General features: G+C 47.6%; 1 protein-coding gene across 1 annotated transcript in view; it reads right to left on the bottom strand.

Annotated features, from left to right (window-relative positions):
* The window catches only part of LOC125758855 (uncharacterized), a 47,786-nt gene extending 23,656 nt beyond the window's left edge, over positions 1-24,130 (bottom strand). Inside the window, exon 1 of the mRNA XM_049416526.1 lies at positions 23,393-24,130. The gene's annotated coding sequence lies outside the window, so the exon portion shown is untranslated. The remainder of the gene's footprint in view (positions 1-23,392) is intronic.
* Positions 24,131-26,016: the final 1,886 nt, after the last annotated feature.

Genomic DNA, 26,016 nt, shown 5'->3' with positions numbered 1-26,016 from the left:
CGTGAAGCCGGGGCCAAAGGGTGTGTGCCTCTGCCAGGGGGCCTTAAAAGGTCCAATCACCGGCGTCGGCTCAACCCCAGGATCCCCTTTTCCCCGGACACGGCAACGCCACGCACGGCTAGGCGTGGGAGGGAGTCGAAACCCCTCTTCTAGCTCGGGTCCGTGGTGTCGCTACACACCAAACGCGTGCTTGCCGCAGACGCCCCCTGCGGGGTGTTAGGATAAAACTAAAATAAAAAGAAAGTGATGGGAAAGACCTGTTCCTGCCGAAGCATACCAGGTTTAAATCAAATAAATATAAAGGAAGTAGGGTTGAGTTAGTTAGTTATATTGGGTTTAATGGCGCAAGAGCAACTCAGGCTAAGCTGCGCCAAACACAAGGTGTTCTATTATAACCAGTATCTCTAAAGTTTATCTAAAAAGCCGCTTGCTTTCAAGAAATTGATAGCGTTACATAGGGGAACAAGTGGATCCTCTCCTAAAATCAGATTCGGGTGCATAGGTATTTGACGCTTGTAAAACTCTCTGAAATGTTTTCGCCTTTCTGTTTCAATGTGTGGGCACGTGATTAGAATATGTGTAACTGTTAATGGCTGTTGACATTTTCCACATTCCGGCATGTCTTCCCCTTTGAGCAAAAAGTTGTGAGTGAGGTGGGTGTGCCCAATGCGGAGTCGGCATAGGATAACCTCAATGAACCGTTCTTGGTGACGGCACGACTTCCATTCTCCCACCGTGGGCTTCACTAGATGCAGTTATACTCGTGCAGGAGTCCCATTGTTGCTGCCATTTTGAAGATAATGCTACGCGAATGTTACGGAGGCTGTCATTAAGGGAATATTTATTCGCTTAACCGATGTCTGTGCTGCTAGCGACGCACATTCGTCCGCCTTTTCGTTGCCTGGTATCCCTATGTGGCTTGGTACCCAACAGAAACGAATAGTGACATCCTCGTTACTGGAGATAGTGTGTAGGATATCACCGAGTAAGGGTTCGCACTCCGATCTTAAATGTAGCGCCTTTACTGAACTTAATGAGTCCGTGTAAATGATTGCTTGTCGGTGTTTCTCGGTGATGATTTTTTGTACTGCTTCCAATAAGGCGTACATTCTCAGCCGCTGAAAATGGACATGAACTCAGGTATTCTAACACTGACAGCGCTTTCTTTTTGTCACAATCCCATTGCCTACATGGTGTTTTGTTTTCGAGCCGTTCCTGTGCTATATTTCGGTATATCCTTTGTATTTGTCCTGAAGTGCACGGAATTCCTGGATTATGTATTCTCGCGCGGTGTTGTTTCTTTAGATTGGTCAGTGAAAAGTCACACAGCTGCGTCAGATCAGACCCTGGCGGCAGTCTCGGCGGTTTCATGGCGACATTGAGTGCGTACTCACAAATATCGTATGAGCGGCAATGCTCTTCAAAACGTAAATCAGTGGTTTGATGAAGTGTGGCCTATTAGAGTAATGTAAGCGTGAGTGACATTGCGTGGTGATGTCGTGGCATATATGTTGAGACTGTGACCGATCTTAGAACATAAGAAAGGGTTAAAAGTGCGCGACGCTGGCATAGCGGAGGTTCATTGCACTCTATGTATAAACTCTGTATCGGGGATCGTTCTATACGCGCCACTGGACAACCGGAGACCGAGATTGTGTACGGGGTCCAGACGCACAATGTAGGATTTTCTGGCTGAGCCGTAAACAACACACCCATAATCTAAAATACTGCGGACAACAGAACGATAAACCTTCAGGAGGCATAATCTATCAGAGAGCCCCAATGCTTATGGGACAAAACCTTTAGTATGTTTAAGCGCTTTATTGCATTATTTTAAGTGCATTAATATGAGCAAGAAAATTCAGTTACTGTCGAAGTCACACCTAAAATTTTTGTTCGGTTTTATCATCCTCGCCATGTGTTTAATGTAAGAATGGGTCTGGGAATAATCCCTCTTTTTAGTGTAAACATCACAGCAACAGTCTTTTGTGTGGAAAACGGAAACCATTTCGTCGGCCCAATGTGTTAGTTGTTTCTGGTAATTTGAAGTTGCCTCTCACAGGTTGATAGGTTAGAGGCACGAGAAGCGATTTGCAGATCGTCAACATATAGAGAGTGCATTATTGTGGGTGGTTATGATCTTATTGATTGAATTCATTTTACTATGAACAAGGTAGTGCTAAGGATACCGCCTGTGGTACGCCATTTTCCTGGACAAACGTGCGTGAAAGCACAGTGCCCAACCGCACCTGAAATGTTCTGTTAGTCATGAAGTCGGACAAACACTTTAGCATTTTGCCTCGAATGCCTAGATTAGCGAGGTCTTGCAGAATTCCGTGTCGCCACGTGGTATCGTAGGCCTTCTCTAGATCGAAAAAAACCGCGAGACAGTACTGTTTGTAGCGAAATGCTTCTCGTATTTCATGCTCAAGACGAACAAGATGGTCAGTGGTTGAGCAACCTTTTCTGTATCCGCATTGATGATTATCAATCAAATTTCTTGAATAGAGGATAAAAGACAGTCTGCAATTGATAACACTTTCGTAAGTTTTCGCGAGGCAACTGGTAAGAGCAATTGGTCTGTAGCTGCTCGGGGATGTTGGGGGTTTACCGGCTTTCAGAAATGGGACTACTATGGCAGTTTTCCATTGTTCTGGCATAGACCCGGATTGCCATACCATGTTGAAAAATGTAAGTAAAACTTTTGTCGATGATTCGGACAGATGTGCCAGCATAGAGTAGTGTATGTTGTCGGGGCCTACTGCCGTTTTTTTACCATGTGAGAGTGCAATGTTAGTTCCTGTAGTGTTAGGGGTTGGTTGTAAGCTTCGTGTGAAGCACCTGTGAGCGGTAGTTTCTGCTTCTCTGCGGTTTCTTTGTGTTGAGGAAAGTATCAGTGTAGTTGGCTGAACTGGAAATGTTGTAGAAGTGCTCCCCTAATATGTCGGCTTGTTCTTGTGTTGTTGTCTGGATGTCTGGGCTTGTGAGAATTGGTATAGTGTAGGCTGAGTAGTCTCCTCTGAATTTTCTCAACTGGTCCCACAATCGTTTAGACGAGACAGTACTATTTATAGAAGTTATGTAATCGCGCCATGATGTTTTTTCGGCCTGCCTACGGATATAGCGCGCTTTCGCTTTAGCCTGCTTGAAGTTTACGAGGTTGCTATATGTGGGGTACCTCCTCAAGACGCCCCAAGCTTTATTTTGCAGTTTCTTTGCTTCAGTGCATTCTTTTGTCCACCAGACATTTCTCGTTTTTCGGACATGAGTTGACGATCGTGGTATTGACTTTTCTGCGGCTGCAATTATAATTTCCGTGATTTTGTCATTAATGTCATCGATCGTAATATCTGGCGAGATGATGTCCTCTAGTTTCGCGTTTTCTAAAAATAGTGCCCAGTTCGCAAGATGGATTAGCCAGCGGCGTGGTTTAGAGGTGATGGTGGGTAGTGACGATGGCAGTTTGATGATTGCAGGTAAATGATCGCTGCCGTACGAAGAGTCCGTACTTCCCACTTAAAATCATTAAAAATAGATGGTGAGCAAAATGCAAGATCGGCAACTAAACTTGCGTGAACTTGGTGAAAAGTAAGTTGGTGTGCCCGAGTTTAAAAGACAGATGTCATTCGATAAAATAAAATCTTCAATAAGTTGCCCTCTTTGGTCTGTTTGGTCACTGCCCCATAGCGTGCCATGAGCATTAAAATCACCTACGAGAACAAACGGTTCTGGAAGTTGCGCTGTCAAGTCCTCGAGTTCTCGTAGTGTCAATTGTTCATGGGGGGGAATGTAGATGGAGCAGATGGATATGGTTTTGTGCTATAATGCTGACTGCTACAGCCTCGAGAGGGGTGTTTAATGTGATTGCTCGGGTGGGAATGCCACCTTTTACTACAATTGCAACTCCCCCGATAAACGGATACAATGTTGCCGGTCCTTACGGACAACTGTGTAACCTTTTAGTATACGAGTGTGCTTTGCGCCCAGGTTTGTTTCCTGGAGGCAAATGCTATCGGGGAAAACTTGTTAAAAATGTCCTTTATGTCACCTAAGTTTTGAAATAGACCTCTGATGTTCCAATGAACAATAAAAGCCATGATGAAATTACAAGGAAGCAAATGTACTAATAATGTGGATCAATTGTTAAATGATGGTAGGTGACATATGGTAGAAATTGGGTCCGTGAAGAGCGATATCCACTTGGGTTATCGCTTCGGTTGCAAGTTATTGGGATCTTGTCCCGCTTGGCGCGCTCGAGGGAGCGCTGGTCCTTCGGTGTCGACGACACCGAGGTTTTGGGATCGACCTCCATCGCCTTTTCAGAGGCGCTGGGGGTCCGAGACTCGGGCACTGAAAGGCGTGTCTCAGGCCTCGAGGTGCGATTGATCTTAAGGCCCTGGCGAGGCTGCCCGCTGCGGGGCTTAAGTTTCGGTGGAGCAGCCGTGCTGCTTCCACCTGGGGGGCGGGGGGAGATACCACCGTATCGCTTTGAGCGGACACGGTGGACTCCTGAGGCCGTTGTGACGCTGCCCCTTACGCGTCACTCGGCTAGCTTTTGTGGAAGAGGTGTGGACAAGCGTTTTCTCGCCTTCGACAAATGAGATCTTTTCCTTTACGGTTAGTGTGATGATTTCCTTCTCTCTTTTCCAGGATGGACAGGACCGTGAGTAGGCGGGATGGTCTCCACCACAGTGACAGCAATGAGGTGAGCTTCGCAACTTTCAGCTTTGTGATAATTTGAGCTGCATTTGCGCAGGTGTCCTTCCCTCGGCATACTTGCGACTGCATGCCCAAACCGTTGGGCATTTGAAACACCGCCTCGGGTTGGAATGTAAGGCCTTACATTGATTTTTCAGGTATCCTGCCTCAATTGAGGTAGGCATGTCACTTGTTGCGAAGGTCAGAATGATAGGTTTTGTATGGAGTTTCTTGATCATTTTCGTCGTATTACAATTCTCTGAACCTTGATGACTTGTTGATCTTGGAATCCGTCGAGGAGTTCCTCATCGCTAAGGCCAATGAAATCTTGCTCGGATATGACGCCTTTGCTTGTATTTAGAGATCTGTGGACGGTGGTAGATACTGTTTGTGTTGCCAATGTTCGTAAGCTCGGGATCTTCGGAACTTGTTCTTTTTCAGTAGTTCAATGAGCAAATCGCCACTTGACATTTTAGTTACGTATGCTTTGGGTCCGATTTTTTCTTTGAGGCACTTGGCCACCAAAAATGGTGATAGCTTCCTTGCTGGTGTACTGTCTGAGTGTAATACGTGGTACTTCGGGAATGTTATTCTGGGCTGGAGAGAAAAATGGAAGGTTGCTTCGGTGCGGTTCCTCTTGAGAGGGCCGATCGAGAAGGGCGGAAGCTTGTGTTAGCCATAAGAATAATATGTAAGTTCGGCAACAGGCCGACCGCCCACCACGGAGCCCTACAGGGGGCGCGGCAGAGCTTTGTAAAAAGGACTGCAGCACGCCAGTCGTACGCCGCCACTATAACCTAATATGGTGTACCAAGGTGGGATGACCACACACTGGTAAACCCTTGCCGCCAAGAAAATTAGAAGTATCCAGAAAAGAGGGAGAGGACAGGAAAGATTGAAGAGAGAAAAAGACGAAGGATGTAGGTAGAGAGAGAGACAGGAAAAGGCGACTGCCGATTTCCCCTGGGTGGTCAGCCCAGGGGTGCCGTCTGCGTGAAGCCGGGGCCAAAGGGTGTGTTGCCCTCTGCCAGGGGGCCTTAAAGGTCCAATCACCCGGCGTCGGCTCACCCCCCAGGATCCCCTTTTCCCCGGACACGGCCAAGCCACGCACGGCTAGGCGTGGGAGGGGGTCGAAACCCCCCCGTTAGCTCGGGTCCGTGGTGTCGCTACACACCAAACGCCTGCTTCCACAGACGCCCCTGCGGGGACCCAGTACTGATGTAAAAGGTAATGGTATACGTATTTACCACACGCATATTATATCAAATGTAGTTTCACTTATTTTTGTCAGGCAGCTAGGTAGAAGCTGATGTGACTTGTAACGTATCACAGGGCTGCAGGAATCTGTAGATCTGTAGTCGTGGGACTGTCGATGCAATCGCTCCCGGTATAGCACACTGTATCCAACACAAGAGTATTCGGTGAAATGTTGCCACCGAGCGATAGCTCTTGAGCCTCACCGCTCGACTTCCCGGTGCTCTTACTTCTTCTTGCATGCCTGGTTCTGGCGAAGCGATCATGTAAGGCGGAAAGTTGAAAGTTGGATCAAGCTGTTCAGCTGGATGATCCGTATTTGACACGGAACTCAGGCGATGCCATTGATTTTTTATCCGCGTAGCCACGGACGGGGACGCAGCTGGTTGGCTTTTCCGCAGACGTTGCAGACTTGTTTTATTTGATTCCAAAAAGTGCCTTGTTTTGCGCTGTCAGAAACAGCATTGATACCTTCGGTGCAGTTGAATTTATGAACGCGGCGGGGCTTTCTGTTGACAGTTTCTTTAAAGAAATGCTTAGAGTTATCTATCATGTAAAGTGGTAACCTTCGCCAATGACACATTGTACAAAAAGAGGGGGTGCAATCGATCATGTATACTAACAATTTTAAGCGACATTTTCTTAACATACGTTGATAGCGTATTGCGTCATCTGTTGGCGTTGCAAAGGTGGCAAAGATTTTTAGGTACTTGGATGATTACCTTGTGCTGTTAAGAACACCTCAAGGGTGCAGGGGCTACAGAGCAAGTCCTGCAGTTTGAAAGATGCGGTGAGGGTCTCAGGTTCACGTGAGAGATGCCTAATGAGGGATTTCACATTTTCTAGATCTGCGCATTAGCTGTAGTCAGCACATTTGCTGGGAATACGGACCTCTTCCAAAAACAGATCCTGGGATATCATTCGGCCCAGTAAAGGATTGTAAAGAGAGGGATAGCAAGAAATTGCTTGCGAGCTGCGCTTGCTAAGTCGGGCGAGTACCTTGTAGGAGAGAGAGCGTGAGAGGCCAAGTTGAATGCTTGAAATTGGCCGGCTTTTTTGAACCGCTGATTAAGTCCGTGGTGGAGAGTCTAGTAAAGGAAGTGAAGGCTGGCGGCCTAGCCACCAGACAAAACAGGGTGAACCACGGAACGTCCCGTGCCTATTCCTTGCGTACACCAGTTCTCGCCCGACTGAAGAAGTGGCGGAAAAATGCGGCGTACACATCGTGTTTACGGCGCCGAATAAGCTTCTACGCATGTGTGCATCGGTGAACGGCTTAAGCCAAGACAAGGCCTGTAAACTGAGTCACGCCACTCATTTTGTTCCGTGCAAAACCGCAGTGGTGTACAAGATTCTGCTGTCCTGTGGCCGGTGTTACGTAGGCCGAACCGGCCGCTGCATTCATAAGGCTGCAGGACCACCGAGCGGCAGTGAAGGCGCTGGCCGGTGGTGGGCACCTTGCTGACCATAGCAGTTGTTCTTGCTCCCCATACTATGAAAAAACATCAGAGCTGCGCAGCTTCGTAACGCAAGGGGAGAGGGAAATTTATGAAGCTTTGGTCATTAAAGGGACACTAAAGAGCAAAACGATTTCTCTCGCATTAGTAAAGTAGTCTTCCACGATGCCAAAAACACCATGCTTTCTGCGCGAAGACGCTTAATAAGCGAGAAAACGCGCAAAAAAAATACAAGTGGCGACGCCACCTTGAAATTTCCGCACCATTTTCCGTGACGTCAGATATTTTTGACGGCGCCTGCTTGGGCCTACGTAGTTTCCTAATCGAAATCGAAGTACATTGTCCTCTGAGGGGCCAGAGACTTGACATAAAGAGTTTGTCGAAATTTCGTCGAGCCGTGGCGCCAAAATACGTTAAATGCTACTTGAAGTCTTTTACGTCACAAATTACAAAGTTCGGCGCGAAATTTAAAAATGAAACTTTGAACTTGGTTTTCCTCCTCTAATAATAAACCTATGGTGGTGAAATAAACTACACAAGGTTCTCCGAGCACACTTTATCATCTAAACCAATTCATTGTTTCTCTTTAGTGTCCCTTTAAAAAAGAAGCTGCCGCGTGTGTCAGCAGTCCCTCCTACGCTCTCCTCTGACAACTAACTTGGCTATCCGGAAAGAAACTGATAACTCATCTTTGTTGCTGAATATCAGTATTAACAGGACGTTTTGCGCGCATGCAGTCCCCAATTTGTCTATATATACCTAAGTGTTATGTGTAATAAGTGTAGTTGAAGTCTAGCGTTCTCCTGTGTCCTCTTTCTCGTCCACGTCTCTTTGGCTAGTAAACTGGCGCTATTATTCTGGCGAAGCAGCTGCCAGACAGACTCTGTAGCCGGCGTTGCCCGTGCTTCGCACTAGGGTTTTCGCTGTAGTCTTTCGCCGGCATTGACTTTGATGATAATATGTGATGTTTATTGGCGCAAGGGCCATTTGATGGCCAAAGGCGTCAGGACATGACAGCGAATGTGAACATGATTTGTTAAGTGGCTGTATGGGCCTAAAATTCATATCGCTAAGGGTGGGTAAAACATAAAAAATCTAGAGAGTGACGTGAAACATGTGCATAGATATGAATGGCAAGTGGTCGTGATGATAAAACAATGGGGATATGGTGGAAGCGCGATGCCTCCTTAACGCCTTTGAGGCCAAGGCAAGGAGGCAGTATTTCTATAATGTAACTACAGTAGCAACAACCTCTTTCAGAGGCGCTACGGATTCCCGGGTATATTTACGTGAAAGCAATCGTCTTCTTTTAAAACCCGAACATGACTGATGTCTAATAACAGGTTCCCTAACGACGAATATTGATGGGTGAAATGGTAATTGTTGTCGTAGGGTAAGAAGTGTTGTTTTCTAAGAGTTCTAGTTGATTACACTGTATTAAAATGTGAAGCACGGTTAGTGCTTCACCACATCTCACACACATGGGTGGATCACCACCGGAGAAGGTGTGATGTGCACTGTGTGCATAGGCGTGCGCAGGGTTCCCCATCAGGAGGGGGGGGCAAACGTTCATCGCAGCGCCCCCCCCACCCTACTAAGTCAATGTATGGGCAGATTTCGCGCCCACCTCTTAGGTGATCAGGGGGGCAGCCGCCCCCTGCCCCCTCTGTGCGCACGCCTATGACTGTGTGTGTCCTATTCTTATCCTGGTAAGTGTTACTTTGTGCGATGTGACTGATACTGGCGGCCAATACGCGACATGGCTTGATGAGATGAATTTATTTTGTTTTGCCTGTCCCACGACCGCTGCCAGTAGTCTCTGCGCTTTCTTTTAAGGAAGGGTTTAAGTCAAGTGAAGGCACAGCTATATATGTATTGGCGGCAGCGTTTTCGTGGGCAGTAGCAGCTAGCTGGTCCGCAAACACGTTTCCTTGAATTTCGCGGCGCCCTGGCACCCAGCACACTACGACATGCCGTAGAGTGCGTAGATCGTGCAGAATATTGTGTAGACCTAGACTAGGACAGGGTTCTTGTGCTTTTTAAAGTTTCAGAGCTTTCACGACGCTTAGCGAATCTGTATATCACTGCACGTTGTAGTTTTTAATTCTTTAATATTGTTACGCTCGAAGGAGGCCGAGACGTATGCGACTGAAGGGGCCGTTTATTTGGACGCGAAGGTGAGCGCAGGAGCGGCCAACAGGTTGAATCTCCCAGCGTCGTCGTCTTCTCTTCTCTGCCTCTGAGCGGCCAGCACGTTCACCGGCCTTCGTTTTCTTTGTCCATATGCTAACATTCCTCTCCTCGCAGACGAAGGCCGCCGGGCGAGTCAGTCGGGTTGTCGCGACGTAAAAAATTTCAAGCGGGCGACATGGACCACCTGGGTCTTGGCAGCTCGTCTACCACTTGCCGTAAGGCGAGCGATGGTATAGGTGACCTGTGAGTCTGGTGATAAAACAATGGTCCATCGTATGTGGCTAAAAACTTTTGACATAAGCCGCGTTTCCGAGTAGGAGTCCACAGCCAGACTAAATCACCGGTCGATAGGTTACAGGCCGGTGGTGAATGTCGTACCGTGCTTTCGCTCTGTCTTGAGATGCCAAGGTGCGTAATCGTGCTATACGACGCGCCTCTTCAGCAGGCAGAGGGTCTCGGCGACTGTGACGTTTTCGTGATACAGAAAGGAAACAGTGTCGATTGTGTGCCGAGGTGGACGTGCGTACAACAAAAAGAAGGGCTATAGCCGGTAGCCTCGTGCTTGGCAGTATTGAATGCAATGTGATGAAAGGTAGCACGTCATCCCAGTTCTATGGTCGGATGCGACATACATAGACAACATGTTGATAATGGTCCGGTTGGTGCGCTCCGTAAGCCCATTCGTTTGTGGATGGTAGGTGTCGAGTGACGCAAGCGGGATTCACATAAACGAAGAAGCTCCTCCACGGCATCCGCTGTGAATTGTCGTCCACGGTCGCTGATGATCACGCGAGGTGGGCCATGTCGAGTATGACGTGTTGCAGCAGGAACAATGAGACGTCACTGGCCGTTGCGGAGGGGACGGCCGCCGTCTCACAATAGCGTGTCAGGTAATCGACACAAACAATTATCCACGGTTTGCCCTTAGCCGTTTTTGGAAAAGGGCCCAGGAAGTCAATGCCCACTTGTTGGAAAGGTGTGCTTGGGGTGGCATCGGTTGGAGGAGACCAGCTGGGGCAGTAGATGGGCGTTTATGGCGCTGACACTGCATGCAGCTGGCCACATACATCTCAACGGACTTTTGCATTCCAGGCCAATAAAAACGTTCCTTAGTCCGGTGGAGCGTCCGCGCAGAACCTAAATGTCCAACGTAGGTCGTCGTGCATGGCACTCATAATGGCTGTGCGAAGGCTCTCCGGCACCACCAGAAGAAAACGTACGCCATTGCCAGAAAGGTTTTTCTTGTACAAGAGTCCATCGCGCATGCAGAAATGGCGCGCATTAGTAGAGGCGGACGTGGTGGTGAAGAGCGGTGCTATTTTGCTCCTTTTGCTGCTCTGCTTTGAAAGTGTCGAGGTCTGGAAAATTACGCGATACAGAAGCTATAAGGTGGTCAAAGTCATCGGCGTCACAGTCCGTAGTGCTGAGTGGCATACGTGAGAGGCAGTCCGCATCGCGTGTCGTCGGCCGCTCTTGTAAGAGACGTGAAGCTGTATTCTTGTCTGCCGCCTAAGCCCCAGCGCACAAGGCGGCCACAAGGGTACGAAGGTTGACAAGCCAACACAGCGAGTGATGGTCAGTGACTACTGTGAATGGCCGCCCTACAGGTAAGACCGAAAACCGCGGATCGCAAATATTACTGCCAGGCATTCTTGTTCCGTGACAGTGTAATTCTGTTCGGGCCGGCTTAGTGAGCGACTTGCGTATGCAATGACGTGTTCGCGGTCACCATAGCGCTGGACTAGAACGGCACCAATACCTACGCCACTGGCATCCGTGTGAAGTTCTGTTGGGGCCAAAGATTGAAGTGCTGAAGGACAGGTCGTGACGTGAGCAGAAACTTCAGTTGACGAAAAGAAGACTGACACTCCGGAGTCCACTCAAAGGGAATGCCCTTTCGTAGCAGGCATGTGAGAGGGTGCGCGACGTCAGCAAATTTGGGAATAAAGCGTCGGAAATAGGAACAAAGCCCCAGAAAACTGCGGAGCTCCTTGACAGAGCGCGGTGCACTGAATGCTTCAACGGCTGCTGTCTTCTGGGGATCGGGGCGTATGCCATCCTTATCGACGAGATGCCCAAGCACGAGGGTTTGGCGGTCTCCGAAGTGGCACTTCTTCGAGTTTAAAACTAGTCCAGCGTTTCGGATGCAGTTCAGAACAATATCCAGACGCGAGTTGTGCTCACTGAATGTCCGCCAAAGATGACGCGTCGTCGAGGTAGCACATACAGATGTTCCACTTCAAGCCGCGCAGAATGGTGTCCATAAATCTCTCGAACGTCGCCGGAGCATTGCACAGTCCAAAGGGCATCACATTAAATTCAAAGAGCCCGTCAGAGTCACAAAGGCAGTCTTTTCCTTGTCCTCAGGATGCATCGGAATTTGCCAGTAGCCGGATCGTAAGTCTACTGAGGAAAAGTAAGAGGCCGAATGTAGGCAGTCTATTGCGTCATCAATGCGTGGGAGTGGGTACACGTCTTTTTTTGTTACGGCATTCAACCGGCGATAGTCCACGCAAAATCTCCAAGATCCATCTTTCTTTTTAACGAGAATCACTGGAGCTGCCCACGGACTGGCTGACTCTTGTATGACTCCCTTTTTCACCATCTCCTGCACTTGATCGTTGATAATTTGGCGCTCTGATGGTGAAACACGATACGGCTTTTGTCGAATCGGATTGGCCGAACCCGTGTTGATGGTATGGCGTGTTCGAGACGCAGGGATGGAGGGTATGTTGTCCATCTGCGCAAAGTCAAATACCGAAACGTGCTTCGAAAGCACCCCACTAATGTTCGCCGTTCGCTTGTGCTAAGCGACTTATTTATCATTGACAAAAGGGCGTTTCCGAACTGTGAACTCCAGGTTCATCCGGCACATCTGTTAGTTCGGCCACCGATAAGGGCGCGTGGTCTCTGCTGACCCGGTCTCTGCTGACCCAGGCCAATTTCAAACCATCTGGTACCATCACGGGGCTCTGAAGAACAGTTTACGGTCCATAAGCCAGTGCGTCCGCTGTTGATAGACACCACACAATGGGGAACCAACACATTCTTCTTCACGCAGTTAACGTGCATCGGCTCTACGCTGGCGTCGAAGCTGTCGCAATCGGCGCCGCAACAGACAACAGGCACACGAACGGTAGATGAGCGCAGGTATGACAGTATCGCCACAAACACACAATGTAGTTTCGCCTTCCGCAGAGTTTTCCAGGAGCTCTGATGGAAGACCACTCACAAATATCTTCCCTGTGCGGCAGTCGACAGTGGCACACACTCCCGCAAAAAGTCCATGCCCAGAATAACGTCATGGGTCGACCGAGGAATAATCGTGAATTCCGTTGTAATAACATGACCTCCAAAAGCACGTCAGCACTGCACACACCAATAGGACGCAACGGCTCGCCACTCACTCCGCAGAACTTTGAAGTTTCGTCCCACTTAAAAACAACTTTGCGCCCTAGCACGTCTTTAAAAGAAACACTCATTACGGAAAATTGTCGCCCCTGTGTCCACCAGGGCCATCACAGGCACATCATCCACAAGAACACGCACTTTATTTTTGAGCATCCACACAGGAGGTATTTCTGTCAGTAGCACATCACCAGCGACCTCACCTCCATCGGCCGCGCTAGCTAGTTTTCCGCTGGCGAGGGGACGTGGTGCGACGCAGCGGTGAGGGAGAACGGGGAGCACGCGGTCGCGGTGGAGGCGTCAAACTCCTGTCAGATGCCGGGGAGTGATTCCGGAAGCTGCTTGGCCAATAATCGTTGCCAGATGGTGGTGGCCGCGTGACACCGCGATGCCGTTCGGAGGGTCGTGAATATTCTGGCGGTGGGCCGTATCGCGGAGCTACACGACGGTTGCAAAACCGTGATATATGGCCCGGTACACCGCAGGAGTAGCACACCGGCAGAGGTCGAAACCTTGGTTGCTCTTCAGTGAAATGAGCGTCACCGTTTGCTCTTGTATAGCGGATGGGTTCGTCGGGGATGTCATGATGATACGTCGGTCGTCGGGGAGGCGTGCGCTGAGCGCGTCGATCATAGCGCGGAGCTGGAACGCGCGTTGTCACCCTTGACTGTGGGGCTGGGCTGTACTCACAGCCGCTGCGCTAATCGTCGGTTGCCAGGGGGCCGAAAGAGGCGCAGTCATAGCGTCACGTGGCGTGTACATCTCATGATGGTCGGCAGTTGAACGCAGCATTTCTTGGCGGGAGAGTTCCTCGCGGACAATCTGTCGAATGGTCGAGGAAATGTCGAGGCAAGGGCTCGTGTCTACACTGGCAACAGTCGTCACGTTAGCCAGCCGACCAAACTTTGGCGTGATCCGACGCATCTTCAACGTTTCAAAAGTTCTGCAGTGCCGAATGAAGTAGGACACAGAACTGAGGGTATCCTTTCCGATTAGAAAAGTGTAGACGTCGTCAGCCACTCCTTTTAGCAAATGCCCGACTTTATCTTCCTCGACATATTAGCGCTGACTACCTTGCACAGCCTTAATACTTCTTCGATATATGTCGTGCACGTCTCACCTGGCAGCTGCGCTCTTTGCGATAACGTCTGCTCAGCACGCTTCTTTTTTGCGACAGAGTCCCCGAAACACGCCTGCAGCTCCTCAACGAAAAGATCCCACGTTGTAAGCGCGTCCTCGTGGTTTTCGTACCACACGAGTGCGGTGTCGGTCAGGGAGAAGACCACGTTGGTGAGCTGAGCGGCTGTGTCCCATCCATTGGACTTGCTCACTCGCTTGTACTGGATGAGCCACGCGTCGACGTCTTCACCCGCCTTTCCTCTGAAGGGCGGTGGGACTCGGTAGTACTGCAACGGACCGCAAGGTGCTGCCCTGGGAGCATCTCCTTCTTGGGGCATGTCGGAGACAATCTCGTCAGATGGCGGAGGCCGGCGAGTCGACGGCTTCGACGAAGCTGCAGCAGTGATGGTTCCGTCGTCGTGAGCGCGTACCCAGCACCTCCACCACGCTGTTACGCTCGAAGGAGGCCGAGACGTATACGACTGAAGGGGCCGTTTATTTGGACGCGAAGGTGAGCGCAGGAGCGGCCAACAGGTTGAATCTCCCAGCGTCGTCGTCTTCTTCTTCAGCTGCCTCTGAGCGGCCAGCACGTTCACCGGCCTTCGTTTTCTTTGTCCATATGCGTAACAATATGTTTGATGGCCACAAATATAGCACATGATTCTGCTGTGAAGATGCTTGTATTGGGGTGCACAACGCCTACAAAAAGGATGGACCAACCGCTGTGTAGGACAAAGAGGACAACGAACTGTGAGACTTTGAGGCATCGGTAAAGAATTCTGGAAAAGTGTATTTGCGCTGGAGTTCGAGGAAGTGTGTACGGGTATATGCAGTACGCGCGTGCTTAGTAACTTTCATGAAGGATACATCGCAATCTGAGTTCCACCGCCACGGCGGGGGATATGCAGCGGGAGTCAGCAGACGGTGCTCAAAAAGTAGCACACCTATTTCTTCAGCTAGGCCCTTGACACGAACTGCGTAGGGCTTTCTCATGCAGGACGGTTGTCAAACAGGATAGAACTGGACAAATCATTGATAGTAGAGTGTAACGGGTGTCGTTGTTCGCGTTTACCTTGAGGAACCATACAAAAGATTGGTAGGACCTCTGGAGGTGTAACGACCACTCGTTTGATTCAACGTAAAGGCTTTCTACGGGGCTAGTACGAAAAGCACCCGTAGAAAGGCGAATGCCTAGATGATGGACAGGGTCAAGCATCCTTCAAGGCGCTTGGTGTTGCAGACTGATAAATTATCGCCCCATGATCCAGACGCGTGCGTATAAGGCTTCTACACAGATTCATCAGACACTTTCTGTCAGTAGCCCAAGTAGTACGTGACAAGACTTTCAGAACATTCATTATTTTATGCACTTGTTTTTGATATACTTGATGTGTGATTTGAAGGCCAGCTTCGTGTCTAAAATTAGCCTTAGGAATTTATGTTCTCTATTTACAGGTCAATGTCTGTTCTTGGTGTATGTCTCTCTTTCTGGAGATAAGACGCACGTGCCCTTTTGTGGATTTAGCCAGAACCCGTTTTCCTCTGCCACAGTAAAATTCATTGCCATTGTTAGGATAAAATAGTTGGCTAGTTATATTGGGTTTAATGGCGCAAGAGCAACTCAGGCTAAGCTGCGCCAAACACAAGGTGTTCTATTATAACCAGTATCTCTAAAGTTTATCTAAAAAGCCGCTTGCTTTCAAGAAATTGATAGCGTTACATATGGGAACAAGTGGATCCTCTCCTAAAATCAGATTCGGGTGCATAGGTATTTGGCGCTTGTAAAACTCTCTGAAATGTTTTCGTCTTTCTGTTTCAATGTGTGGGCACGTGATTAGAATATGTGTAACTGTTAATGGCTGTTGACATTTTCCACATTCCGGCATGTCTTCCCCTTTGAGCAAGAAGTTGTGAGTGAGGTGGGTGTGCCCAATGCGGAGTCTGCATAGGATAACCTCAATGAACCGTTCTTGGTGACGGCACGACTTCCATTCTCCCACCGTGGCTTCACTAGATACAGTTTATTACTCGTGCAGGAGTTCCATTGTTGCTGCCATTTTGAAGATAATGCTACGCGAATGTTACGGAGGCTGTCATTAAGGGGAATATTTATTCGCTTAACCGATGTCTGTGCGGCTAGAGACGCACATTTGTCCGCCTTTTCGTTGCCTGGTATCCATATGTGGCTTGGTACCCAACAGAAACGAATAGTGACATCCTCGTTACTGGAGATAGTGTGTAGGATATCACCGAGTAAAGGTTCGCACTCCGATCTTAAATGTAGCGCCTTTACTGAACTTAATGAGTCCGTGTAAATGATTGCCTGTCGGTGTTTCTCGGTGATGATTTTTGTACTGCTTCCCATAAGACGTACATTTCAGCGCTGAAAATGGACATGAACTCAGGTATTCTAACACTGACAGCGCTTTCTTTTGTCACAATCCCAATGCCTACATGGTGTTTTGTTTTCGAGCCGTCTGTGCATATTTCGGTATATCCTTTGTATTTGTCCTGAAGTGCACGGAATTCCTGGATTATGTATTCTGGCGCGGTGTTGTTTCTTTAGATTGGTCAGTCAGCTGCGTCAGATCAGACCATGGCGGCAGTCTCGGCGGTTTCATGGCGACATTAAGTGCGTCCTCACAAATATCGTATGAGCGGCAATGCTCTTCAAAACGTAAAATCAGTGGTTTGATGAAGTGTGGCCTATTAGAGTAATGTAAGCGTGAGTGACATTGCGTGGTGATGTCGTGGCATATATGTTGAGACTGTGACCTGATCCTTAGAACATAAGAGAGGGTTAAAAGCGCGCGACGCTGGCATAGCGGAGGTTCATTGCACTCTATGTATAAACTCTGTATCGGGGATGTTCTATACGCGCCACTGGACAAACGGAGACCGAGATTGTGTACGGGGTCCAGACGCCCAATGTAGGATTTTCTGGCCGAGCCGTAAACAACACACCCATAATCTAAAATGCTGCGGACAACAGAACGATAAACCTTCAGGAGGCATAATCTATCAGAGCCCCAATGCTTATGGGACAAAACCTTTAGTATGTCAAGCGCTTTATTTGCCTTTATTTTAAGTGCATTAATATGAGCAAGGAAATTCTGTTTACTGCCGAATGTCACATCTAAAAATTTTTGTTCGTGTTTTATCATCATCTCCATGGTCTGGGAATAATCCTCTTTTTAATGTAAACATCACAGCAACAGTCTTTTGTGTGGAAAAGCGGGAAACCATTTCTGTCGGCCCCAATGTGTTTGTTTATGGTAATTTGAAGTTGCCTCTCACAGGTTGATAGGTTAGAGGCACGAGAAGCGATTTGCAGATCGTCAACATATAGAGAGTGCATTATTGTGGGTGGTATGATCTTAGTGACTGAATTCATTTTACTATGAACAAGGTAGTGCTAAGGATACAACCTTGTGGTACGCCATTTTCCTGGACAAACGTGCGTGAAAGCACAGTGCCCAACCGCACCTGGAATGTTCTGTTAGTCATGAAGTCGGACAAACACTTTAGCATTTTGCCTCGAATGCCTAGATTAGCGAGGTCTTGCAGAATTCCGTGTCGCCACGTGGTATCGTAGGCCTTCTCTAGATCGAAAAAAACCGCGAGACAGTACTGTTTGTAGCGAAATGCTTCTCGTATTTCATGCTCAAGACGAACAAGATGGTCAGTGGTTGAACAACCTTTTCTGTATCCTCATTGATGATTATCAATCAAATTTCTTGAATAGAGGATAAAAGACAGCCTGCAATTGATAACACTTTCGTACGTTTTCGCCAGGCAACTGGTAAGAGCGATTGGTCTGTAGCTGCTCGGGGACGTTGGGGGTTTACCGGCTTTTAGAAATGGGACTACTATGGCAGTTTTCCATTGTTCTGGCATAGACCCGGATTGCCATACCATGTTGAAAAATGTAAGTAAAACTTTTGTCGATGATTCGGACAGATGTGCCAGCATAGAGTAGTGTATGTTGTCGGGGCCTACTGCCGTTTTTTTACCATGTGAGAGGGCAATGTATAGTTCCTGTAGTGTTAAGGGTTGGTTGTAAGCTTCGTGTGAAGCACCTGTGAGCGGTAGTTTCTGCTTCTCTGCGGTTTCTTGGTGTTTGAGGAAAGTTATCAGTGTAGTTGGCTGAACTGGAAATGTTGTAGAAGTGCTCCCCTAATATGTCGGCTTGTTCTTGTGTTGTTGTCTGGATGTCTGGGCTTGTGAGAATTGGTATAGTGTAGGCTGAGTAGTCTCCTCTGAATTTTCTCAACTGATCCCACAATCGTTTAGACGAGACAGTACTATTTATAGAAGTTATGTAATCGCGCCATGATGTTTTTTCGGCCCTCCTACGGATATAGCGCGCTTTCGCTTTAGCCTGCTTGAAGTTTACGAGGTTGCTATATGTGGGGTACCTCCTCAAGACGCCCCAAGCTTTATTTTGCAGTTTCTTTGCTTCAGTGCATTCTTTTGTCCACCAGACATTTCTCGTTTTTCGGACATGAGTTGACGATCGTGGTATTGACTTTTCTGCGGCTGCAATTAAAATTTCCGTGATTTTGTCATTAATGTCATCGATCGTAATATCTGGCGAGATGATGTCCTCTAGTTTCGCGTTTTCTAAAAATAGTGCCCAGTTCGCAAGATGGATTAGCCAGCGGCGTGGTTTAGAGGTGATGGTGGGTAGTGACGATGGCAGTTTGATGATTGCAGGTAAATGATCGCTGCCGTACGAAGAGTCCAGTACTTCCCACTTAAAATCATTAAAAATAGATGGTGAGCAAAATGCAAGATCCAGGCAACTAAACTTGCGTGAACTTGGTGAAAAGTAAGTTGGTGTGCCCGAGTCTAAAAGACAGATGTCATTCGATAAAATAAAATCTTCAATAAGTTGCCCTCTTTGGTCTGTTTGGTCACTGCCCCATAGCGTGCCATAAGCATTAAAATTACCTACGAGAACAAACGGTTCTGGAAGTTGCGCTGTCAAGTCCTCGAGTTCTCGTAGTGTCAATTGTTCATGGGGGGGAATGTAGATGGAGCAGATGGATATGGTTTGTGTGCTATAATGCTGACTGCTACAGCCTCGAGAGGGGTGTTTAATGTGATTGCTCCGGTGGAAATGCCGCCTTTTACTACAATTTCAACTCCTCCCGATAAACGGCTACAATGTTGCCGGTCCTTACGGACAACTGTGTAACCTTTTAGTATACGAGTGTGATTTGCGCCCAGGTTTGTTTCCTGGAGGCAAAATGCTATCGGGGAAAACTTGTTAAAAATGTCCTTTATGTCACCTAAGTTTTGAAATAGACCTCTGACGTTCCAATGAACAATAAAAGCCATGATGAAATTACAAGGAAGCAAATGTACTAATAATGTGGATCAATTGTTAGAATGATGGTAGGTGACATATGGTAGAAATTGGGTCCGTGAAGAGCGATATCCACTTGGGTTATCGCTTCGGTTGCAAAGTTATTGGGATCTTGTCCCGCTTGGCGCGCTCGAGGGAGCGCTGGTCCTTCGGTGTCGACGACACCGAGGTTTTGGGATCGACCTCCATCGCCTCCATTCCCTCGGCATACTTGCGATGCATGCCCAAACCGTTGGCATTTGAAACACCGCCTCGGGTTTGGAATGTAAGGCCTTACATTGATTTTCAGGTATCCTGCCTCAATTGAGGTAGGCATGTCACTTGTTGCAAAGGTCAGAATGATATGTTTTGTTGGAGTTTCTTGATCATTTCGTCGTATTACAATTCTCTAAACCTTGATGACTTGTTGATCTTGGAACCCGTCGAGGAGTTCCTCATCGCTAAGGCCAATGAAATCTTGCTCGGATATGACGCCTTTGCTTGTATTTAGAGATCTGTGAACGGTGGTAGATACTGTTGTGTTCCCAATGTTCGTAAGCTCGGTGATCTTCGGAACTTTTTCTTTTTCAGTTAGTTCAATGAGCAAATCGCCACTTGACATTTTAGTTACTTTATGCTTTGGTCCGATTTTTTCTTTGAGGCACATGGCCACCAAAAATGGAAATAGCTTCCTTGCTGGTGTACTGTCTGAGTGTAATACGTGGTACTTCGGGAATGTTATTCTGGGCTGGAGAGAAAAATGGAAGGTTGCTTCGGTGCGGTTCCTCTTGAGAGGCCGATCGAGAAGGGCGGAAGCTTGTGTAGATATAAGAATAATATGTAAGTTCGGCAACAGCGCCGACCGCCCACCACGGAGCCCTACAGGGGGACGCGGCAGAGCTTTGTAAAAAAGGTCTGCAGCACGCCAGTCGTACGCCGCCACTATAACCTAATATGGTGTACCAAGGTTGGATGACCACACACGGTTAACCCTTGCCGCCAAGAAAATTAGAAGTATCTAGAAAAGAGAAAACAGGAAAGATTGAAAGAGAGAAAAAGACGACGATGTAGGTAGAGAGAGAGACAGGAAAAGGCGACTGCCGATATCCCCTGGGTGGGTAAGCCCAGGGGTGCCGTCTGCGTGAAGCCGGGGCCAAAGGGGTGTGTTGCCTCTGCCAGGGGGCCTTAAAGGTCCAATCACCCGGCGTCGGCTCAACCCCCAGGATCCCCTTTTCCCCGGACACGGCAACGCCACGCACGGCTAGGCGTGGGAGGGAGTCGAAACCCCCTCTTTAGCTCGGGTCCGTGGTGTCGCTACACACCAAACGCGTGCTTGCGCAGACGCCCCTGCGGGGTGTTAGGATAAAAATAAAATAAAAAAGAAAGTGATGGGAAAGACCTGTTCCTGCCGAAGCATACCAGGTTTAAATCAAATAAATATAAAGGAAGTAGGGTTGAGTTAGTTAGTTATATTGGGTTTAATGGCGCAAGAGCAACTCAGGCTAAGCTGCGCCAAACACAAGGTGTTCTATTATAACCAGTATCTCTAAAGTTTATCTAAAAAGCCGCTTGCTTTCAAGAAATTGATAGCGTTACATAGGGGAACAAGTGGATCCTCTCCTAAAATCAGATTCGGGTGCATAGGTATTTGACGCTTGTAAAACTCTCTGAAATGTTTTCGCCTTTCTGTTTCAATGTGTGGGCACGTGATTAGAATATGTGTAACTGTTAATGGCTGTTGACATTTTCCACATTCCGGCATGTCTTCCCCTTTGAGCAAAAAGTTGTGAGTGAGGTGGGTGTGCCCAATGCGGAGTCGGCATAGGATAACCTCAATGAACCGTTCTTGGTGACGGCACGACTTCCATTCTCCCACCGTGGGCTTCACTAGATGCAGTTTATTACTCGTGCAGGAGTCCCATTGTTGCTGCCATTTTGAAGATAATGCTACGCGAATGTTACGGAGGCTGTCATTAAGGGGAATATTTATTCGCTTAACCGATGTCTGTGCTGCTAGCGACGCACATTCGTCCGCCTTTTCGTTGCCTGGTATCCCTATGTGGCTTGGTACCCAACAGAAACGAATAGTGACATCCTCGTTACTGGAGATAGTGTGTAGGATATCACCGAGTAAGGGTTCGCACTCCGATCTTAAATGTAGCGCCTTTACTGAACTTAATGAGTCCGTGTAAATGATTGCTTGTCGGTGTTTCTCGGTGATGATTTTTTGTACTGCTTCCAATAAGGCGTACATCTCAGCGCTGAAAATGGACATGAACTCAGGTATTCTAACACTGACAGCGCTTTCTTTTGTCACAATCCCATTGCCTACATGGTGTTTTGTTTTCGAGCCGTCTGTGTATATTTCGGTATATCCTTTGTATTTGTCCTGAAGTGCACGGAATTCCTGGATTATGTATTCTCGCGCGGTGTTGTGTTTCTTTAGATTGGTCAGTGAAAAGTCACACAGCTGCGTCAGATCAGACCATGGCGGCAGTCTCGGCGGTTTCATGGCGACATTGAGTGCGTACTCACAAATATCGTATGAGCGGCAATGCTCTTCAAAACGTAAAATCAGTGGTTTGATGAAGTGTGGCCTATTAGAGTAATGTAAGCGTGAGTGACATTGCGTGGTGATGTCGTGGCATATATGTTGAGACTGTGACCTGATCTTTAGAACATAAGAAAGGGTTAAAAGTGCGCGACGCTGGCATAGCGGAGGTTCATTGCACTCTATGTATAAACTCTGTATCGGGGATGTTCTATACGCGCCACTGGACAACCGGAGACCGAGATTGTGTACGGGGTCCAGACGCCCAATGTAGGATTTTCTGGCTGAGCCGTAAACAACACACCCATAATCTAAAATACTGCGGACAACAGAACGATAAACCTTCAGGAGGCATAATCTATCAGAGCCCCAATGCTTATGGGACAAAACCTTTAGTATGTTAAGCGCTTTATTTGCATTTATTTTAAGTGCATTAATATGAGCAAGAAAATTCAGTTTACTGTCGAATGTCACACCTAAAAATTTTTGTTCGTGTTTTATCATCATCGCCATGTTGTTTAATGTAAGAACTGGGTCTGGGAATAATCCTCTTTTTAGTGTAAACATCACAGCAACAGTCTTTTGTGTGGAAAAACGGAAACCATTTCTGTCGGCCCAATGTGTTAGTTTGTTTATGGTAATTTGAAGTTGCCTCTCACAGGTTGATAGGTTAGAGGCACGAGAAGCGATTTGCAGATCGTCAACATATAGAGAGTGCATTATTGTGGGTGGTATGATCTTATTGATTGAATTCATTTTTACTATGAACAAGGTAGTGCTAAGGATACAGCCTTGTGGTACGCCATTTTCCTGGACAAACGTGCGTGAAAGCACAGTGCCCAACCGCACCTGAAATGTTCTGTTAGTCATGAAGTCGGACAAACACTTTAGCATTTTGCTTCGAATGCCTAGATTAGCGAGGTCTTGCAGAATTCCGTGTCGCCACGTGGTATCGTAGGCCTTCTCTAGATCGAAAAAAACCGCGAGACAGTACTGTTTGTAGCGAAATGCTTCTCGTATTTCATGCTCAAGACGAACAAGATGGTCAGTGGTTGAGCAACCTTTTCTGTATCCGCATTGATGATTATCAATCAAATTTCTTGAATAGAGGATAAAAGACAGTCTGCAATTGATAACACTTTCGTAAGTTTTCGCGAGGCAACTGGTAAGAGCAATTGGTCTGTAGCTGCTCGGGGATGTTGGGGGTTTACCGGCTTTCAGAAATGGGACTACTATGGCAGTTTTCCATTGTTCTGGCATAGACCCGGATTGCCATACCATGTTGAAAAATGTAAGTAAAACTTTTGTCGATGATTCGGACAGATGTGCCAGCATAGAGTAGTGTATGTTGTCGGGGCCTACTGCCGTTTTTTTACCATGTGAGAGTGCAATGTTTAGTTCCTGTAGTGTTAGGGGTTGGTTGTAAGCTTCGTGTGAAGCACCTGTGAGCGGTAGTTTCTGCTTCTCTGCGGTTTCTTTGTGTTTGAGGAAAGTATCAGTGTAGTTGGCTGAACTGGAAATGTTGTAGAAGTGCTCCCCTAATATGTCGGCTTGTTCTTGTGTTGTTGTCTGGATGTCTGGGCTTGTGAGAATTGGTATAGTGTAGGCTGAGTAGTCTCCTCTGAATTTTCTCAACTGGTCCCACAATCGTTTAGACGAGACAGTACTATTTATAGAAGTTATGTAATCGCGCCATGATGTTTTTTCGGCCTGCCTACGGATATAGCGCGCTTTCGCTTTAGCCTGCTTGAAGTTTACGAGGTTGCTATATGTGGGGTACCTCCTCAAGACGCCCCAAGCTTTATTTTGCAGTTTCTTTGCTTCAGTGCATTCTTTTGTCCACCAGACATTTCTCGTTTTTCGGACATGAGTTGACGATCGTGGTATTGACTTTTCTGCGGCTGCAATTAAAATTTCCGTGATTTTGTCATTAATGTCATCGATCGTAATATCTGGCGAGATGATGTCCTCTAGTTTCGCGTTTTCTAAAAATAGTGCCCAGTTCGCAAGATGGATTAGCCAGCGGCGTGGTTTAGAGGTGATGGTGGGTAGTGACGATGGCAGTTTGATGATTGCAGGTAAATGATCGCTGCCGTACGAAGAGTCCGGTACTTCCCACTTAAAATCATTAAAAATAGATGGTGAGCAAATTGCAAGATCGAGGCAACTAAACTTGCGTGAACTTGGTGAAAAGTAAGTTGGTGTGCCCGAGTTTAAAAGACAGATGTCATTCGATAAAATAAAATCTTCAATAAGTTGCCCTCTTTGGTCTGTTTGGTCACTGCCCCATAGCGTGCCATGAGCATTAAAATCGCCTACGAGAACAAACGGTTCTGGAAGTTGCGCTGTCAAGTCCTCGAGTTCTCGTAGTGTCAATTGTTCATGGGGGGGAATGTAGATGGAGCAGATGGATATGGTTTTGTGTGCTATAATGCTGACTGCTACAGCCTCGAGAGGGGTGTTTAATGTGATTGCTCGGGTGGGAATGCCACCTTTTACTACAATTGCAACTCCTCCCGATAAACGGATACAATGTTGCCGGTCCTTACGGACAACTCTGTAACCTTTTAGTATACGAGTGTGCTTTGCGCCCAGGTTTGTTTCCTGGAGGCACAATGCTATCGGGGAAAACTTGTTAAAAATGTCCTTTATGTCACCTAAGTTTTGAAATAGACCTCTGATGTTCCAATGAACAATAAAAGCCATGATGAAATTACAAGGAAGCAAATGTACTAATAATGTGGATCAATTGTTAAAATGATGGTAGGTGACATATGGTAGAAATTGGGTCCGTGAAGAGCGATATCCACTTGGGTTATCGCTTCGGTTGCAGAGTTATTGGGATCTTGTCCCGCTTGGCGCGCTCGAGGGAGCGCTGGTCCTTCGGTGTCGACGACACCGAGGTTTTGGGATCGACCTCCATCGCCTTTTCAGAGGCGCTGGGGGTCCGAGACTCGGGCACTGAAAGGCGTGTCTCAGGCCTCGAGGTGCGATTGATCTTAAGGCCCTGCGAGGCTGCCGCCTGCGGGGCCTTAAGATTCGGTGGAGCAGCCGTGGCTGCTTCCACCTGGGGGGCGGGAGGAGGTACCACCGCATCGCTTTGAGCGGACACGGTGGACTCCTGAGGCCGTTGTGACGCTGCCCCCTTACGCGTCACCTCGGCATAGCTTTTGTGGAAGAGGTGTGACAAGCGTTTTCTCGCTTCGACAAATGAGATCTTTTCTTTTACGGTTAGTGTGATGATTTCCTTCTCTCTTTTCCAGGATGGACAGGACCGTGAATAGGCGGGATGGTCTCCACCACAGTTGACACAATGAGGTGAGGCTTCGCAACTTTCAGCTTTGTGATCATTTGAGCTGCATTTTGCGCAGGTGTCCTTCCCTCGGCATACTTGCGATGCATGCCCAAACTGTTGGCATTTGAAACACCGCCTCGGGTTTGGAATATAAGGCCTTACATTGATTTTCAGGTATCCTGCCTCAATTGAGGTAGGCATGTCACTTGTTGCAAAGGTCAGAATGATATGTTTTGTTGGAGTTTCTTGATCATTTCGTCGTATTACAATTCTCTGAACCTTGATGACTTGTTGATCTTGGAACCCGTCGAGGAGTTCCTCATCGCTAAGGCCAATGAAATCTTGCTCGGATATGACGCCTTTGCTTGTATTTAGAGATCTGTGAACGGTGGTAGATACTGTTGTGTTCTCAATGTTCGTAAGCTCGGTGATCTTCGGAACTTGTTCTTTTTCAGTTAGTTCAATGAGCAAATCGCCACTTGACATTTTAGTTACTTTATGCTTTGGTCCGATTTTTTCTTTGAGGCACTTGGCCACCAAAAATGGTGATAGCTTCCTTGCTGGTGTACTGTCTGAGTGTAATACGTGGTACTTCGGGAATGTTATTCTGGGCTGGAGAGAAAAATGGAAGGTTGCTTCGGTGCGGTTGCTCTTGAGAGGCCGATCGAGAAGGGCGGAAGCTTGTGTAGCC

The sequence above is a fragment of the Rhipicephalus sanguineus genome, chromosome 6 (genome assembly GCF_013339695.2).
Source record: "Rhipicephalus sanguineus isolate Rsan-2018 chromosome 6, BIME_Rsan_1.4, whole genome shotgun sequence".
NCBI classification, from domain to species: domain Eukaryota; kingdom Metazoa; phylum Arthropoda; class Arachnida; order Ixodida; family Ixodidae; genus Rhipicephalus; species Rhipicephalus sanguineus.
The sequence above is the reverse complement of the archived record's forward strand: the minus strand, read 5'-3'. Positions and strand labels throughout refer to the sequence as shown.